This window comes from Rhinopithecus roxellana, chromosome 12 (genome assembly GCF_007565055.1).
Source record: "Rhinopithecus roxellana isolate Shanxi Qingling chromosome 12, ASM756505v1, whole genome shotgun sequence".
Classification (NCBI taxonomy): Eukaryota; Metazoa; Chordata; class Mammalia; order Primates; family Cercopithecidae; genus Rhinopithecus; species Rhinopithecus roxellana.
In genome coordinates this window covers 104,702,827-104,723,108 of record NC_044560.1, presented here as the reverse complement: position 1 = coordinate 104,723,108, position 20,282 = coordinate 104,702,827, and positions in this window count along the sequence as shown.

The window sequence follows — 20,282 nt, the reverse complement described above, 5'->3', positions numbered from 1 at the left end:
GGGTTTTAGTGCCAGCCTTGCTACTAACTTGCTTTGCAAAATCCTAGGACCCCTGTTTCTCCATTGAACAAAATAACCAGTCCCCAGGGAATCTTCTTCTAAGAAGTCTCTCCAGCACCTCCTTTCTCCTGGCCTACCAATCAGTGGGTTTAGCTCGCTCCTGCCTGTTCTTTGTGAGCAGGGATGAGCCCAGGAAGAAACCCCCAGGAGGCTGGGCAGGTGGCTCAAGCCTGTAATCCCAGCACTTTGGGAGGCTGAGACAGATGGATCACCTGAGGTCAGGAGTTTGAGACCAGCTTGGCCAACATGGTGAAACCCCGTCTCTACTAAAAATACAAAAAATAGCGGGATGTGGTGGCGGGCGCCTATAATCCCAGCTGCTTGGGAGGCTGAAGCCAGAGAATCGCTTGAACCCGCGAGGCGGAGGTTGCAGTGAGCCAAGACTGCGCCACTGCACTCCAGCCTGGGCGACAGAGCAAGGCGCTGCCAAAAAAATAAAAAAAAAGTCCCAGAGGTGTAGGGTGGAGTTTCACACCCTTGGGTCACAAGCATGAGGCTGAGCACCAAGTTTGTTGACAAATGACTAGGTGGGTTCCACGCCCGCCTGGGGAGTTGACTTTTAGGGTCAAGGAGTCCCAGAGGTGGCACTTCACTGAAGGGCCGTAGCCACTAGGATGTAGGGGCATAGGTAGGACTTCCTGACGGAGCTATGGAGCTGATGTCAAGTATTTTACCTGCCTGGCAACCTCTCCTTTCTTTTAGCAGCAGCAGCCCCCCAACCACTTCCTCCCCTCAGTCTTTTTTTTTTTTTTTTTTTTTTTTTTTTATTAAGACAGGGTCTCACTCTGTCGCTCAGGCTGCAGTGCGGTAACATTACCATGGCTCACGGCAGCCATGACCTCCCTGGCTCGGGATCCTTCCCTGTCAGCTTCCCGAGTAGCTGGGACTACAGGCATGTGCCACTACGCCTGGCTAACTTTTCTATTTTTTTTTGTAGAGATGGGTTTTTGCCTTGTTGCCCAGGCTGGTCTTAAACTCTTGGCCTCAAGCAATTTGCCCGCCTCGGCCTCCCAGAGTGCTGGAATTACAAACATGAGCTACCATACCCGGGTCTTATTCTGAGATAGGGTCACGCTCTGTTGGCCAGACTGCAGTGCAGTGGTGCAACCATGGCTCGTTAAAGCTTCCACCTCCCAGGCTCAAGTGATCCTCCCACTTCACCCTCCCAAGTGGCTGGGACTAGAGGCATTCGCCACTGTGCCAGAATAATCTTTATTTTTATTTTATTTTATGTTTATCTGATACGGAATGTCAATCTGCCCCCCAGGCAGGCTGGAATTCAGTGGTGTGATTTCGGCTCACTGAAACCTCTGCCTTCTGGGTTCAAGTGATTCTGCTGCCTTAGCCTCCCAAGTAGCTGGGACTACAGGTTTGGGCCACGACACCTGGCTATGTTTGCAGTTTTATTAAAGACAGGGTTTCACCATATTGGCCAGGCTGGTCTTGAACTCCTGACCTCAAGTGGTCTGCCCGCCTTAGCCTCCCAAAATGCTGGGATTCCAGTCGTAAGCCACCGCACTCAGCCTCCCAGACTCATCTTTCGACTTTTTTGTAGAGACAGGCTCTCACTAGGTTGCCCAGGCTGGTCTTGAAGTCCTAGGCTCAAGCAATTTTCCTGCCTTGGCCTCCCAAACTGCTGGGATTACAAGCATGAGACATGACTCTTGGCACATATATATATGACTATATATATGAGACTATATATATATAGGCATTTGCAATCAAATATAACCTTATTAATAAAATCTATACTCCCAAAAATCTGTACATGTCTGGGAGATGCACAGAGCTTTGTAAATTTCCAAGGGCAGGGAAAGGAGGTGGTGAAAGCTTTCAGCATTCTTCAGGATGTCCAGGCTTTGAAGAATAGGCAAGTTTTGTCACAGCACAGGATATGGGGAAGGACATTCAAGGTAGGAGGGTGGTGAGAGCAGGAGGGGGGGATGTGTGTGAGGGGCAGTATCTTAGAAGGTCCTGAAGGCCAGCTGAAGGGCGGCTCATGCTCTGGGAACCGCAGAAGGTTAAAGAGTAAGGGTAGTTTACTACCTGCTTGTCTTTACTTCCTGGAACCCCAGATCCTGAGGTTCACTCCTCCCCCTTTCCTATTGCCCTAGGCCTTTGTAATGTAGGCTGGAGTTTCAACCCTTGGGAAGAGGGGTCATACTGAGGTTGGGCCCAGGCTGCCATCTCTATGCAAATTCCCTGGGATGCCATGCAGATGAGGGACCTTATGCAAATGTATGCCCTCCTGGTGGGGCAGGCTGGGACCCTCCACTTATTAACTTGGGGACCAGGTGCTGGATGGAGAACCCTTTCCTCTTCTCTTTCCCTTCCCGCTAACCATCTGTTCACTCGCCATCCAACTACCCAGACCCCAACACCAATGTCTGCCTTTAGAGTGGTATCTCTGTATCTGGTCCCTGCCCTGGACTAAGGGAACATTTGTATTTTATTTTATTTTATTTTATTATTTTATTTTATTTTGTTTTGTTTTTGAGACGGAGTCTCACTCTGTTGCCCAGGCTGGAGTGCAGTGGTGCCATCTCTGCTCACTGCAACCTCCGCCTCCCGGGCTCACGCCATTCTCCTGCCTCAGCCTCCCGAGTAGCTGGAACTACAGGCGTCTGCCACCATGCCAGCTAATTTTTTGTATTTTTAGTAGAGACAGGGTTTCACCATGTTAACCAGGATGGTCTTGATCTCCTGACCTTGTGATCCGCCCGCCTTGGTCTCCCAAAGTGTTGGGATTATAGGCGTGAGCCACTGCGCCCAGCCTATTTATGTATTTATTTAGTTTTGAGACGAAGTCTCGCTCTTGTCCCCCAGGCTAGAGTGCAATGGCACGACCTCGGCTTACTGCAACCTCTGCCTCCCAGGTTCAAGCACTTCTCCTGCCTGAGCCTCCAAAGTAGCTGGGATTACAGGCACCTGCTACCACACCCAGCTAATTTTTGTATTTTTAGTAGAGACGGGGGTTCACCATGTTGGCCAGCCTGGTCTCGAACTCCTCACCTCAGGTGATCTGCCTGCCTCGGCCTCCCAAAGTGCTGGGATTACAGGCGTAAGCCACTGTGCCTGATCTTTATTTGTTTTTTTGAGACAGAGTCTTGCCCTGTCACCTAGGCTGGAATACAGTGGCAGGATCTTGGCTTGCTGCAACCTCCGCCTCCCGGGTTCAAGCAATCCGTGTGTTTCAGCCTCCTGAGTAGCTCGGATTACAGGCGCATGCCACCATGCCTGGCTAATTTTTGTCTTTTTTTTTTTTTTTTTTGGTAGAGATGGGGTTTCGCCATGTTGCCCAGGCTGGTCTTGAACTCCTGACCTCAGGTGATCTTTCTGCCTCGGCCTCCCAAAGTGCTGGGATTACAGGCGTGAGCCACCATACCTGGCCTAAGGCAACCTTTTTGCTTTTCTCTGTGTCTCTTTGTCTTTCCTTAGATAATCACAATAATTAACATGTACTGCACATGGACTCTGTGCCAGGCTTTGTACTAAATACTTCCCTCGTTATCTCGTGAAATTCTCCCCTCCATCCTCTGATCCTCTGTGTGCGTTTGCTGTATATTTTTTTAAGGGAATTTTCAATTCTGCTATATAGGGAACAAGAGCCCTACAAATAAGGACATAGACAGATGAAATGAAGGATGGATATTAAGAGGCAACTCAAGCCGGGCGCGGTGGCTCATGCCTGTAATCCCAGCACTTTGGGAGGCCAAGGCGGGCGGATCATGAGGTCAGGAGATCAAGACCATCCTGGCTAACATGGTGAAACCCTGTCTCTACTAAAAATACAAAAAATCAGCCGGATGTGGTGGCACCTGCCTGTAATCCCAGCTGCTCGGGAGGCTGAGGCAGGAGAATCAGTTGAACTCGGGAGGCAGAGATTGCAGTGAGCCGAGATCGCTCCACTGCACCCCAGCCTGGGCAACTGAGCAAGACTGCCATCTCAAAAAAAAAAAAAAAGGAAGCAACTCATGATACCTGTTAGACATACTAAGAATGTGAACTGAACACAGATGGGAGGGATGCAGGGATCCAGTAAGCTCCAAGCATTCATGTGTCCTGTGGGCAACACCCACTCTGTTCCATGAGTCCTGAGCCCACGACACAGGTAAAAGCTGTGGCTGCCAAGCAGGTGATCAGCCAGCTACAGTCATCTAGCTTCTCATGTTTGCTTTTATTGTTGTTGTTTTGAGCCAGAGTCTCGCCCTGTTGCCCAGGCTGGAGTGCAGTGGCGTGATCTCGGCTCACTGCAACCTCTGCCTCCCGGGTTCAAGCAATTCTCCTGTCTCAGCATCCCCAGTAGCTAGCATTACAGGCATGCCCCCCACCCCCAGCTAATTTTTGTATTTTTAGTAAAGACGGGGTTTCACCATGTTCGCCAGGCTGGTTGAGAACTCCTGACTTCAAGTGATATGCTTGCCTCGACCTCCCAAAGTGCTGGGATTACTGTTTTATTTTATTTTTTGAGATAGGATCTCGCTCTGTCTCCCTGGCTGGAGTGCAGTAGCTGGATCACGGCTCACTGCAGCCTCAACCTCCCGGGCTCAAGGGATTCCCCCACCTCAGCCTCCTGAGTAGCTGGGAATACAGGCGTGTATCACCACATCAGTCTACTTTTTGCATTTTTTGTAGAGACAGGGTCTCCTTTTGTTGCCAGGGCTGGTCTCGAACTCCTGGGCTCAAGTAATCCTCCTGCCTTGGCCTTCCAAAGTGCTGGGATTACAGGCCTGAACCACTATGCCCAGCCTGTTTTATTTTATTTTATTTTTTGAGTTTTGCACGACATCCTTTGTTTTAATGAAATCTCTGTTTTACTCCCATAGATTTGGCTTCTATGCCAAATTTGAAGATCTAGATTCCACGTCCAGAGAAAAAGAGAACCTGCTGAGTCCTGAGAACAAGACCAGGCAGAAGATCTCTGAGCTGGAGTTCAAGGTCACCAGCCCACTTTGGTTAACAAGAGGTGCCTCCTGGCTGTCCAGTGCTTCTTCGTGGAGGAGTCAGCTGCTTCTCTTGGGAGGTGGAGGGTGTTCCCAACCAAGTGCCTCCTCAGGCCCTAGAGAGTCAGGGATTGGTTGCATTTCCTGAAGTCGCTTCCTAGGTCTGTGGACCTTCTAAGGAATTCCACTGGCCGCTTTCCCCACTGGAGTGCAGCAACACCATTAGGATGTGAATTATTATTATTATTTTTTGGAGACAGGGTCTTGCTTCGTCTCCCAGCCTGGAGTGCAGTGATGCCATCATAGCTCGCTGTAGCTTCGACTTTCTGGACTCGAGCGATCCTCCCACTCTGAGTAGTGGGGGCTGCAGGTGTGTGCCATCATGTCTGGCTAATTTTTAAATTTTTTTTTGTAGAGATGGGATCTTGCTGTGTTGCCCAGGTTAGTCTTGAATTCCTGACCTCAAGTGATCCTCCTGCCTTGAGCTCCCAAAGTGTTGGGATTACAGGCATGAACCATTGCACCTGGCGGATTGTGAATTTTGTTCATTGATGTCTCCCCAGTGCCTGGCACATAGTAAACACTCAATACACTTTTTCTTTTTTTGAGATGGAGTCTCGCTCTGTTACCCAGGCTGGAGTGCAGTGACTCGATCTCGGCTCACTGCAACCTCTGCCTCCCAGGTTCAAGTGATTCTCCTGCCTCGGCCTCCTGAGTAGCTGGGACTACAGGCATGCACCATGATGCCTGGCTAATTTTTGTAGTTTTAGTAGAGATGGGGTTTCACCATGTTAGCTAGGCTGGTCTTGAACTCCTGACCTCAGGTGATCAGCCAGCTTTGGCTTCCCAAACTGTTGGGATTACAGGCATGAGCCACCATGCCCGGTCAAACTTTTGTTGAAGGTATGATTGAGTGAATGGAGGAATGAATCCTCAGCTGTGTTTTGCCAGGGGCAGGCCAGGGCATGGCTTTCCCAGTAGGTGCTCTATTGCATTGGAAAGGTGGGACAGGCTTGACTTCCATGTTTGTTAGTATAAACTGGCCTCTTAGGCTTTTCTTTGCTCCAGTCTTTCCTCCTTAGGCATAGATGGTACACAAAATGACACCAACCTCACTAGCAAAGCTCTCATTTCCCTGGGGCCAGAACATGATGCACACAGACACAAATTTAGTGTATTTGGTATCATGATATCATGCCCGCCTGGTGGGGTGAGCTGGGTGGGCTGCCCACCTAGGCCCCAAACCTCTCTCACACTCTTCCTGGGAATCTATCCTTTTGCTGAGACTGCAGGCTATGCCTTTTGGAGATGGTAAACAGAACTTCAGGGGGCAGAGACAGGTACTCGAGGCACCACACAGACCCACTGACCCAGCCTGGCTCCAGGGTTAAGCAGATCTTGAGACAATGAAAATAAACTTAGCAATAATCAAAACTTTAAAGTAAAAGCTTGTATATGTGTGTTTGTGTGTGTATATACACATATAAACGTCTATATATTTATAAATATATGTGTATATATGTATAATAAATATATAACATTAAAGAGATGTGGGAGGCTGGCCGTGAGGTCTCATGCCTGTAATCCTAACACTTTGGGAGGCCAAGGCAGAAGGATGGCTTGAGCTCAGGAGTTCAAGACCAGCATGGGAAACAGTGAGATCCCATCTCTACAAAAATAAAAAATTAGCCTGGCATGGTGGCACATGCCTGTGGTCCCAGCTACTCGGGAGGCTGAGGTAGAAGGACTGCTTAGCTCTGGGAGGTTAAGGTTGCAGTGAGCAGTGATCACACCACTGCACTTCCGCCTGGATGACAGAGCGAGACCTTGTCTCTAAATAAATAAGGCTGGGCGTGGTGGCTCACGCCTGTAATCCCAGCACTTTGGGAGGCCAAGGCAGGTGAATCACGAGGTCAGGAGTTTGAGACCAGCCTGGCCAACATGGTGAAACCTTGTCTCTACTAAAAATACAAAAATCAGCCGATCGTGGTGGTGCACGCCTGTAATCCCCACTACTCAGGAGGCTGAGACAGGAGAATCTAGGAGGTGGAGGTTGCAGTGAGCTGAGATGGTGCCATTGCACTCCAGCCTGGGTGACAGAGCAAGACTCCATCTCAATCGATCAGTAAATGGATGAAGATGCTGGGTGTCACTGCATTGCTTCTTTCTAGACTTTTCTCTGTCTCTCTTAGTGTCTCTTTGTCTGTCACTATCTTTGGGTCTCTTTGTGTTTCTAAATTTCTGTATTTCTGGGTGTTTCGTTCCTTATGCTCAGAATCCCTCTGTGTTTCTGGTCTCTGTTTGTCACCGTTCCCTTTTCTTTTCCCTCTCTCTCTGTGACTCAGGCTGGAGTGCACTGGTCAGATTACGGCTCACTGCAGTCTCGACCTCCCTGGGGCTAGGTGATCCTCCCACCTCACCCTCCGGAGTAGCTGGGACTACAGGCTCGTACCACCATACCTGGCTAATTCTTTTGTATTTTTTGTAGAGATGGGGTTTTGCCACATTTCTCTGGCTGGTCTTCAACTCCTGGGCTCAGGCGATCTGCCCGCCTCTGTCTCCCAAAGTGCTGGGATTACAGGCATGAGTCACCGCAGCCTCCAATTTTAATATATGCTTCTCAAATACTGGTTCCTGTTTATCTGATGTCATTAGTAGGTTAGAAAGTATAATATAGGCTGGGTGCAGTGGCTCATGGCTGTAATTCCCTTCCTTCCATTCCTCCCTTCCTCCTTTCCTCCCTTCTTCCTTTCCTTCCTCCCCCATCCCTCCCTCCCTCCTTCCTTTTCTTTCTTTTCTTTCTTCTTTTTGAGACAGAGTCTGGCTCTATCCCTCAGTCTGGGGTGCAATGGCATGATCTCGGCTCACCACAACCTCCGCCTCCTGGGTTCAAGTGATTCTCCTGCCTCAGCCTCCCCAGTAGCTGGGATTACAGGCACGTGCCACCACACCTGGCTAATTTTTGTATTTTTAGTAGAGCTGGGGTTTCACCATGTTGGCCAGGCTGGTCTCGAACTCCTGACCTCAGGTGATCCACCTGCCTCAGCCTCCCAAAGTGCTGGGATTACAGGCATCAGCCAACATGCAGGGCCATGGACTTTATTTTAAAATGGGATCATATTGGCCAGGCACGGTGGCTCATGCCTGTAATCCCAGCACTTTGGGAGGCTGAGGTGGGTGGATCATGAGGTCAGGAGATCGAGACCACGGTGAAACCCCGTCTCTACTAAAAATACAAGAAATTAGCTAGGTGTGGTGGCGGGCAGCTGTAGTCTCAGCTACTCGGGAGGCTGAGGCAGGAGAATGGCATGAATCTGGGAGGAGGAGGCTGCAGTGAGCTGAGATTGTGCCACTGCACTCCAGCCTGGGTGACAGAGTGAGACTCCATCTTAGAATAGAATAGAATAGAATAGAATAGAATAGAACAGAATAGAATAGAATAGAATAGAATAGATCATATTCTAGATCTACATTACCTATAGAAATTTCTGTACTAATGGAAATGTTTTATATCTGTGCTGTCCAATATAGTAACCACAAGCCACAATTGACTGCTGAGCAGCAGAACTGCGGCTAGTGTCACTGAAGAATGAGGTTCTACATTTTATTTAGTTTTAAGTAGTTTACGTTTCTATAGCCACATGTGACTAGGGATACCATATTAAACATCAAGGATCTAGAAATATGTTCTAAACCATTTCACTCACTCAACATTACATTGGTAGCTTCATTCCGATTTTATTTTATATATTTGTCTATTTTTTTGAGACATGTTCTTGCTGTCATCTAGGTTGGAGTACAGAGGTGCGATCACAGCTCTCTGCAGCCTCCATCTTCCTGCCACAGCCTCCCAAGTAGCTGGGACTACAGGCACCCGCCACCATGCCTGGCAAATTTTTTGTATTTTTAGTAGAGACGGGGTTTCACCATGTTGGCCAGGCTGGTCTCGAACTGCTGATCTCAGGGGATCCACCCGCCTTGGCCTCCCAAAATGCTGGGATTACAGGTGTGAGCCACCGTGCCCGGCCCAAGTTATCTATGTTTTTTTTGAGACAAGTTCTTGCCGTCACTTAGGTTGGAGTACATAGCTCACTGCAACCTCCATCTTCCCGCCACAGCCTCCTGAGTAGCTGGCACTACAGGCTCACGCCACTATACTCAACTAATTAAAAACACTTTTTTTGCTGGGCTCGGTGGCTCACGCCTGTAATTCCAGCACTTTGGGAGGCCAAGGTGGGCAGATCACAAGGTCAGGAGTTTGACACCAGCCTGAACAACATGATGAAACCCTGTCTCTACTAAAAAAAATACAAAAATTAGCCAGGAGTGGTGGTGCACGCCTGTAATCCCAGCTACTCAGGAGGCTGAGGCAGGAGAATCGCTTGAACCTGGGAGGCGGAGTTTGCAGTGAGCTGAGATTGTGCCATTGCACTCCAGCTTGGGCAACAGAGCAAGACTCCGTTTCAAAAGTAAAATAAAATAAAATAAATAAATAAATAAATAAATAAATAAATAAATAAATAAATAAAATAAATAACCAAACCAATCAAACAAACAAAAAACAAAACTTTTTTTTTTTAGAGACAGGGTTTCACTGTGTTCTCCAGGCTAGTCTTGAACACCCAGTTTCAAGCAATCCTGCTTTAGCCTGCCAAAGTGCTAGGATTACAGGCGTAAGCCATCATGTTCGGCCCTCATTCCTATTTTATCTTATTTTTGAGACAGGGTCTCACTCTGTGGCTCAGGCTGGAGTGTACTGACGAGACCACGGCTCACTGCAGTCTTGACCTCCCTAGGGCTATGTGATCCTCCCATCTCACCCTCCAGAGTAGCTGGGACTACAGGCTCGTACCACCACACCTGACTAATTCTTTTGTATTTTTTGTAGAGACGGGGTTTTGCCATGTTGCCCAGGCTGGTCCTGAACTCCTGGGCTCAGGCGATCTGCCCACTTCTGCCTCCCAAAGTGCTGGGATTACAGGCATGAGCCACCACAGCCGGCCTCCAAATTATAATATGTGCTTCTGGAAATACTGGTATCTATTTATTTGTTGTCATTAGTAGGTTAGAAAGTATAGGCCGGGCGTGGTGGCTCATGCCTGTAATCCCAATACTTTGGGAGGCTAAGTTGTGAGGATCACAAGGTCAAGAGATTGAGACCATCCGGGCCAACATGATGAAACTCTGTCTCTACTAAAAATACAAAAATTAGCTAGGCGTGATGGTGCACGCCTGTAATCCCTGCTACTCTGGAGGCTGAGGCAGGAGAATCACTTGAACCTGGGAGGCAGAGGTAGCAGTGAACTGAGATCTCGCCACTGCACTCTAGCCTGGCAACAGACTGAGACTCTGTCTCAAAAAAGAAAGAAAATATAATGTAGGTCGGGTACGGTGGCTCACTCCTGTAATCCCAGCACTTTGGGAGGCCAAGGTGGGCAGATCACCTGAGGTCAGGAGTTTGAAACTAGCCTGGCCAACATGGTGAAACCCCATCTCTACTAAAAGTACAAAATTCAGCCGGGTGTGGTGGTGGGTAGTACCCGCCACCCACAGCAGTTAATCCCAGCTACTCTGGAGGCTGAGGCAGGAGAATCGCTTGAACCCGATGGGTGGAGGTTGCAGTGAGCCGAGATCGCGCCACTGAACTCCAGCCTGGGCGACAGAGTGAGACTTTGTCTCAAAAAAAAAAAAAAAAGAAAGAAAGTATAATGTAAACCATACGCCAATCACAACAGAACCAAAGTTAAACATTAGCATTAAAAATTTTTTTTAGAGATGAGGTCTTGCTGTGTTGCCCAGGCTGATCTCAAACTCCTGACCTCAAGTGATCCTCCTGCCTCAGCCTCCTGAGTAGCTGGGACTAGGCATGAACTACTGTGCCCAGCATTTTTGTTTGTTTGTTTGTTTTTGAGATGGAGTCTCACTCTGTGTTCCAGGCTGGAGTGCAGTGACACAAACTTGGCTCACTATCACTTCCGCCTCCTGGGTTCAAGGGGTGGGCTGGGCGCCCAGCTATTTTAGGATAAATTTTCAAAGAATGTGCATGGCTCAAATGAAGAAACCTAAAATATCTTTCTAAGGTATTTAAAAGATAATATGAATATTAGTAAAAATGGTCTATGCATAGAACCCAGAAACTAGAAAAGAACAAAATCAAGCAAAAGTATTAACACTTAGGATGATGGAACTTGGGTGGGTTTGGGGCAAAGGCTCCTTAAAATAGGAGAGTCTGAAAGACATTTCTGGCTAGGTGCTATTTTGAGCCAGAATCTGCAGTATGAGAATGAATGAATTACGTGAGGATCTGTAGTGAAAGATTTCAGGACAAATGAAGAAGAGTAAGTTCGAGAGTCCTGGCCAGGTGCGGTGCATCATGCCTATAATCCCAGAACTTTGGGAGGCCAAGGCAGGGGGATTGCTTGAAGCTAGGAGTTCAAGACTAGACAACACAGAGAAACCCCATCTGCAAAAAAAATTTTTTAATTAGCCAGGTGTAGTGGTGCATGCCTGCAGTTGCAGCTACTGAGGAGGCTGAGGTGGGAGGACATGCTTGAGCCCCAGGGTTCGAGGCTGCAGTGAGCTATGATCACATCACTGCACTCCAGCCTGGGTGACAGAGCAACAGAATGAGATCCTGTCTCAAAAAAAGAAAAAAAGAGGTAGGAAAGGAACAAAATATTCAAGGGCTGGATAGACACTGTCTGATAGGATGCAGGCAAGAAAAGTGAAGCTAGGTTTGGCAGAGAGAGAGGCGCTATGCATGCAGCCTTTTGTAGGAGTTTGAATTTTATTCTAAGAGAAATGAGAAAACCTGAGTCACAGACAGGCTTCTAATCTGCATTTTATTTATTATTTATTATTTATTCATTTTTGAGATGGAGTTTCACTCTTGTTGCCCAAGCTGGAGTACAATGGCGCGATCTCTGCTCACTGCAGTCTCCACCTCCTGGGTTCAAGTGATTCTCCTGCCTCAGCCTCCCGAGTAGCTGGGATTATAGGTGCGCGCCACCATGCCTGGCTAATTTTTTGTATTTTTAGTAGAAACAGGGTTTCACCATGTTAGCCTGGCTGGTCTCGAACTCCTGACCTCACAGGATCCGCCTGCCTCGGCCTCCCAAAGTGCTGGGATTACAGGCATGAGCCACCGCGCCCAGCCTGCTCTATGTTTTAAAAGAGCATCCATTTCGAGAATACGCAGTACAAGTATGCATTAGGAGGCTCCTGGAACATAACAAAATTATGTTTAAAAGCAATTATAGTCAGGGCGTGGTAGCTCATGTCCGTAATCCCAGTACTTTGGGAGGCTGAGGCGGGCAGATCACCTGAGGCCAGGAGTTTGAGACCAGCCTTGCCAACTTAGTGAAACCCTGTCTCTCTCTTTTTTTTTTTTTTTTTGAGGCGGAGTCTCGCTCTGTCGCCCGGACTGGAGTGCAGTGGCTGGATCTCAGCTCACTGCAAGCTCCGCCTCCCAGGTTTACGCCATTCTCCTGCCTCAGCCTCCCGAGTAGCTGGGACTTGCCCGGCTAGTTTTTGTATTTTTTTTTTTAGTAGAGACGGGGTTTCACCGTGTTAGCCAGGATGGTCTCGATCTCCTGACCTCGTGATCCGCCCGTCTCGGCCTCCCAAAGTGCTGGGATTACCGGCTTGAGCCACCACGCCCGGCTGTGAAACCCTGTCTCTACAAAAAATACAAAAATTAGCTGGTCCTGGTGGCACGCATCTGTAGTACCAGCTACTGGGGAATCTGAGATGGGAGGATCACTTCAGCCCAAGGTTGAGGCTGCAGTGAGTCATGTACTCTAGCCTTGGCGACAGAGCTAGGCCCTGTCTCAAAAACAAACAAGCTAACAAACACACAAACATACATGAGAGCAACGGGTCAGCCTGGGCAATAGAGCAAGACCGCATCTTAAAAAAAAAAAAAAAGGGCCGGGCGTGGTGGCTCACACCTGTAATCCCAGCACTTTGGGAGGCCGAGGTGGGCAGATCATGAGGTCAGGAGATCAAGATCATCCTGGCTAACACAGTGAAACCCTCTCTCTACTTAAAGTACAAAAAATTAGCCGGGCATGATGGCATGCACCTGTAATCCTAGCTATTCAGGAGACTGAGGCAGGAGAATAGCTTGAACCTGGGAGGTGGAGGTTGCAGTGAGCCAAGATTGCACCACTGCACTCCAGCCTGGGCGACAGAGCGAGACTCAGTCTCAAAAAAAAAAAAAAAAAAAAAAAAAAAAAAAAAAAAAAAAAAATTGGCCAAGCACAGTGGCTCACACCTGTAATCCCAGCACTTTGGGTGGCCAACGTGGGCCGATCACCTGAGCTCAGGAGTTCAAGACCATCCTGGCCAACATGGTGGAACCCCGTCTCTACTAAAAAATAAAAAAAATTAGCTGGATGTGCCTGTATTCCCAGTTACTCGGGAGGCTGAGGCAGAAGAATTGCTTGAATCTGGGAGGTGGAGGTTGCAGTGAGCCGAGATCTCACCACTGCATGCCAGCCTGGCGACAGAGTGAGACTCCATCTCAAAAAAAAAAAAAAAAAAGGGAGAGAATTGACAAGCGAAAGTATTGCATGTAAGATAAATGTTAAAGTTATTCTGTATTTTATGGAGCCATATGAACTTGCTGTTTTTTTTTTTTTTAATTTTTACCATTTTAGATTTAGGAATTCCACTTTAAAAGGATGGGAAGGATGACTGAAAGGTAATGTTTAAATTTTTAATTGATATGAGTATTGGAGCCATCAAAGATTGCTGTTGAGCATTTGCTTTTATAAGTGCATTGATCCAGGTGAAAGAAGATGTATGTTTTGACTGATGGCCGTGAAACCATTTGTAGAAAGAGCTAGCTGCAGTTCTATGTCCTGTGGCAGGGTAGAGTTAAAAGGTTTATTGAATATAGGAAGCTGGGGGATAAGTGGTCAGCAAAGAGAGCTGTATGTGAGGGGACCCATGGGATGTGCCTTTGGGTTATGTGAGTGGGAGGTAAAGGAAATGGAGGAATCCAGGATAAATTCTAAGTTTTGGGCTCACCCAGCTGGAGGGCAGGGATACCATTTATGCAATAGGAAAGATTGGAGGTCGATTTGGGACATAATAGGTTTGAGGTATCTATGTGGATATCTATCCATCTCTCTCTCTCTCTCTCTCTATCTAAAGACAGGGTCTCACTGTCACCCAGACTGGAGTGCAGTGGTGCAATCATGGCTCACTGCAGCCTCGAACTCCCAGGCTCAATCAACCCTGCCGCCTCAGCCTCCTGAGTAGCTGAGATCACAGGCATGCACCACCATGTTCGGCTAATTTTTTGTATTTTTAGTAGAGATAGGGTTTCACTATGTTGGCCAGGCTGGTCTGGAACTCCTGGGCTCAAGTGATCCGTCTGCTTTGGTCTCTCAAAGTGCTGGGATTACCGGTGTGTACCACCCTGACTGGATGTTTTTGTATTTTTAGTAGAGACAGGGTTTTGCTATGTTGGCCAGGCTGGTCTTGAACTCCTGGACTCAAGTGATTCACGCACCTCATCCTCCCAAAGTAGTAGGATTACAGGCGTGAGCCACTGCACCTAGCCTGAGATAAAAGCTTTGTAAGATTAGTGGTTAATGGCCAGGTGCAGTGGCTCACGCCTGTAATCCCAGCACTTTGGGAGGCCGAGGCGGATGGATCATGAGGTCAGGAGATCAAGACCATCCTGGCTAACATGGTGAAACCCTGTCTCTACTAAAAATACAAAAAACTAGCCGGGTGTGGTGGCGGGCACCTGTGGTCCCAGCTACTCGGGAGGCTGAGGCGGCAGAATGGCGTGAACCCGGGAGGCAGAGCTTGCAGTCAGCTGAGATCACGCCACTGCACTCCAGCCTAGGCGACAGAGTGAGACTCTGTCTCAAAAAAGAAAAAGAAAGATTAGAGGTTAATATTCCTGGTGTGTAGAGAGATCCTACAAATTAATAAGAAAAGGTAAAAAAACCAAAGAGAAAAGTAGGCAAGAGTATACTACAGTTCACAAACAAGAAAAGCAAATGGCCAATGAACATACAGAGAAACACCATTTTCACGCTAGAGGTCACAGAAATTCAAATGAAAACAAAATTAATATGCCATTGTGGTGAATCTGTATAATCGTATATTGTCTTAGCATCCATTCTGAATATGTTTAACTTTCTCATGCCAAAATCTGGGCTTAGTTACCCTTGACACAGTTTCCAGCCCTACACCTCCTCCCAGTCCTTCCTCCCTCCCTCCCTCCTTCCCTCCCTCCCTACCTCCCCTTCTTCTCTCTCTCTCTCTGTTTTTCTGTTTTAGAGACAGGGTCTCATTATGTTGTCCAGGCTGGTCTCAAAATCCTGGCCTCAAGCAATCCTCCTGCCTTAGCCTCTCAAAGCGCTGGGTTTATAGGTGTGAGCCATCATGCCCAGCTCTCCTCCCAGTTTTTTACTGGAGTTGATCAAGGTTATCAGCTTTATCTAACCTCCTCCTGGTGACCATCTCTGTATGGCACAGCTAGACAGATACAAACTACTTGACCCATGCTACTGATCCCCACACCTCTGATGAATGGACTGTGCAGATATGACAACCTCCGTCACAGCGTGTCTCTATGGAACTCTTGTTCTAAACCCATCAGTTAGAACTCTCCTGGGGAACTCCGTCTCTGCCATGCCCTGGACCCCAATAAAGGCTTTGGGGGATCTCTCTCCACCTGCTGGTTGAGGCTGCATGTCTCAGGCAGCTGCCCCCTTCCCACTGGTCCAGGGAAGTGTGCTGCTCTTTTCTCTCTGGGATCCTTAAGTAATAAACTGCTTCTGTTATATCTTTCCTTCTCCTTCTTTTTATTTTTAAATAGAGACAGGGTTTCGCTGTGTTGCACAGGCTGGTCTCGAACTCCTGAGTTCAACTGATTCCCCTGCCTCAGCCTACCAGAGTGCCAGGATTACAGGTGTGAGCCACCGTGCCCGGCCTCTGCTTCTGTTATTTCTTCTTCTTTTATTTTTTTGAGACAGAGTCTCCCTCTGTCACCCAGGCTGGAGTGCAGTGGCGTGATCTTGGCTCACTGCAACTTCCACCTCCTGGGTTCAAGTGGTTCTCCTGCCTCAGCCTCCTGAGTAGCTGGGACTGCAGGTGCACACCACCGTGCCCGGCTAATTTTTATATTTTTATAGAGACAGGGTTTCGCCACGTTGGCCAGGCTGGCCTCAGACTCCTGGCCTCAAGTGATCCTCCTGCCTTGGCCTCCTGAAGAGCTAGGATTATAGGCATGATCCACTGCACCCTGCCTCTTTCTAATATTTCATGTGTTTTGTTGAGTTGCCTCCTTTTGTCTCACTTGACTGACACACCTGAACCTAATCTCTTTCCTGGTCAGGAATAAACTGGGCACAGGTCAGATAAGAGCCACAAGGATCTTGGCCAGTATAAACACATTTCCTGTGACAGGGACACCTGTGTACAAGTCAGACACTTAGGCATTGGGCTGCCTGCCAGGATAAAGGAAAATCTGCTGAAAAGCACGTTGTAAACACTTATGATCTAATCCCCTGAAGCCCAGGCAGGGCAAAGCCAGAGTCTATGGCCATGCTCATGAAAGAGACCTCAACACCAAATTATTGGCCAGGCACAGTGGCTCACACCTGTAATCCCAGCACTTTTGGAGGCTGAGGCGAGTGGACCACCTGAGGTCGGGAGTTTAAGACCAGACTAACCAACATGGTAAAACCCCGTCTCTACTAAAAATACAAAAATTAGGCTGGGCACAGTGGCTCACGCCTGTAATCCCATCACTTTGAGAGGCCGAGGTGGGTGAATCACGAGGTCAGGAGTTCAAGACCTGCCTGGCCAACATGGTGAAACCCCCGTCTCAACTAAAAATACAAAAAAATTAGTTGGGCGTAGTTTCGGGTGCCTGTAATCCCAGCTACTCAGGAGGCTGAGGCAGGAGAATTGCTTGAACCCAGAAGGCAGAGGTTGCAGTGAGCCGAGATCACACCACTGCACTCCAGCCCGGGCAACAGAGTGAGACTTCATGTAAAACAAAAACAAAAACAAAAACAAAAATTAGTCGGGCGTGGTGGCAGGCGCCTGTAATCCCAGATACTCAGGAGGCTGAGGCAGGAGAATTCCTTGAACCCAGGAAGCGGAAGTTGCAGTGAGCCAAGATTGTGCCATTGCACTCCAGCCTGAGCAACAGGAGTCTCAAAAAAAAAAAAAAAAAAAAAATTAAGAAACAAATAAGAAAGCCATTTTGTTATCCATCAAGTAGGCAAAAATTTAGAGGATAATTGCAAGTACCGGCCAAAGTATGGAGTAAGGGCACCTCACACACATTGACAGGAGTGTGAACTGCAGGTTTTTTGGGGGAAGTTGTTAATACAAAGTTTTTTAGAGGCCTGGCTCAGTGACTCAGGCCTGTAATCCCAGCACTTTGGGATGCCAAGGCAAGCAGATCATTTTGAGCTCAACAGTTCAAGACCAGTCTGGGCAACATGGTGAAACCCCATCTCAACAAAAAACACAAAAATTAGCCAGGAGTTGGTGGCTCATGCCTGTAGACACAGCTACTCAGGAGGCTGAGGCTGGAGAATCGCTTGAGACTGGGAAGTGGAGGTTGCAGTGAGCTGAGATCTCACCACTGAACTCCAGCCTGGGTGACAGAGTGAGACCCTGTCTCAAAAAAAATTAAAAAACAATGTTTTTTAGGCTAGGTATGGTGGCTCATACCTAACACTTTGTGCAGGAGGATTGCTTGAGGTTAGGAGCTTGAGACCTCATCTCTACAAAAAATGAAAATAAAAATTTAGCTGGGTGTGACAGCATGTACCTGTGATTCTAGCTGCAGAGCAAGTTGAGGCAGGAGGACCAGTTGAGCCCAGGAGTTTGAGGTGGTGAGCTATGATTTTGCCACTGCACTCCACCGAAAAAAAAAAAAAAAAAAAAAAAAAGAATGACAAAAGAAAAGCCAATTTTTTTGTGAATCAGTGAGAGAAAGCTGTCATAGTAGTGGTGGGTGAAATCAAAGAGTAAATTATTGCCATGGGAAAACCGTCAGGAGCACTTCCTACCACCACACAGTTGAAAAACAAACAATAACCTTGTGTTTGTTTTAAACGAATTCAATAAACCATGGAATCTGAGCATCTTAATGTGGCCCATGAGCTCTTTTGCTTGGGGGAGGCTGCTTGGTTACCTACCAGGAAGGAGGCTTCTGTAGCATCCCAACAATTTCCCATGGCGACAGATCCCACTCTGTCCACTTCGTGGCTGAGCTGACTGAGAGCAGAAAGTGGAGTTGCGTGCCTGAGATTTGAGGAGGCAATGCTAGGAGGCCCTGGGTGGTATGTGAGTGCAGCGCTCCCATCGCCCCACATGGCTGTAAGATGACACTGACACACCTCACAGCAGCCTGCCGTGGCCAAAGTGCAATTGATTCCCATTCGATGCACAAGAAAGGCTCAGAGAGGTGAGGTTGCCAGCCAGTCACCCGTGCTGGCCTCCCGGTCTACCCTCCTCTGTGCGTCTAGGCTGCTGCTTGCATTTCCTCTGTCCCTTTCCGACTGCAATGATCTCTCTGAACCCCAGTTCTTCTTTCTCTGTATTTCTCTTAAGAAAAAGTTATGTAGAGATGTGGTCTCGCTACGTTGCGCAGGCTGGTCTTGAACTGCTGGGCTCAAGTGAACCTCCTGCCTTGGTCATCCAAAGTGCGGGGACCACAGGTGTTTGCCGTCATGCCCGGGTAATTTTTTATTTTTTTGTAGAGATGGGGTCTCACGATGTTGCCCAGGCTGGTCTTGAGCTGCTGGCCTCAAGTGATCCTCTTGCCTGTGCTGAGGACTGCAGCTGTGTGCTACCATACCTGGCTAATTTTTTATTTTTTGTAGAGATGGGGTCTTGCTATGTTGCTCAGGCTGGTCTCAAACCCCTGGCCTCAAGAGATCCTCCTGCCTCAGCCTCCCAAAGTGCTGGGATTGTAGGTATGAGCCACCAGACCTGGCCCACTACTCTTTTTGTCTCTCTGTCTCCCCAAATGTATTTTTGTCTCTTACTCTGGGACTCTCTCGGAGCTTCCCAACCCATCCCTCCTGCCTCCCCCTAAATCTTTCCATCCCTTTCTCACGTCACTCTTTCTTGGCCTTGTAATGTTTCTGTGTCCTCTCTGCCCCAGGCCCCCTTTTCTCTGGATTCCTCCCAGCTCCGCCCTCTTTCCCAAGGGACTCCTCCCCAGAGGAGCTGGCTCCATCCCTCATTCCATCGACTCTACAGTTGAGAGGGAGCTTTTCCTCGCCCAGCTTCAATTCCCTCTGGGGCTCTGGCAAAACTGACTGGGAACTTTTACTTAAGGGGACAGCACCCCACCTCCAGGCAGGCGATGGTCCTCGGGGACCAAGCCCAGTGCCCTCAGGACTCGGTGTCTTTCCCTCCACCCTCGGCCAGCTAAGTTGCCCTCTGGGTGCTCACCCACTCTCATGCTGTCATTTCTTTCTCTTCTTTTCACGGAGTGTCTCGTTCTGTTGCCCAGGCTGGAGTGCAGTGGCGCGATATCAGCTCACTGCAACCTCTGCCTCCTGGGTTCAAGCGATTCTCCTGCCTCAGTTTCCCAAATAGCTGAGATTACAGGCTGGCGCCACCATGCCCAGCTAATTTTTTTGTATTTTTAATAGAGACGGGGTTTCACCATGTTGGCCAGGCTGGTCTCAAACTCCTGACCTAAAGTGATCCGTCTACCTTGGTCTCCCAAAGTGCTGGGATTACAGGTGTGAGCCACCGAGATTGGCCTGTTTTTCTTTTCTTCTTTTTTTTTTTTTTTGAGACGAAGTCTCGCTCTGCCGCCCAGGCTGGAGTGCAGTGGCCAGATCTCAGCTCACTGCAAGCTCCGCCTCCCGGGTTCACGCCATTCTCCTGCCTCAGCCTCCCGAGTAGCTGGGACTACAGGCGCCCGCCACGTCGCCCGGCTAGTTTTTTGTATTTTTAGTAGAGACGGGGTTTCACCATGTTAGCCAGGATGGTCTCGATCTCCTGACCTCGTGATCCGCCCGTCTCGGCCTCCCAAAGTGCTGGGATTACAGGCTTGAGCCACCGCGCCCAGCCTCTTTTCTTCTTTTTTTAGAGATGAAGTCTCACTTTGTCGCCCAGGCTGGAGTGCAATGGCGTAATCATAGCTCACTGTAGCCTCGTACTCCTGGGCTCAAGGAATCCTCCCACCTTAGCCTCCTGAATAGCTGGGACTATAGGCACACCTGGCTAATTTTTGTATTATTAGTATTGTTATTTGTAGCAATGGGGTCTCGA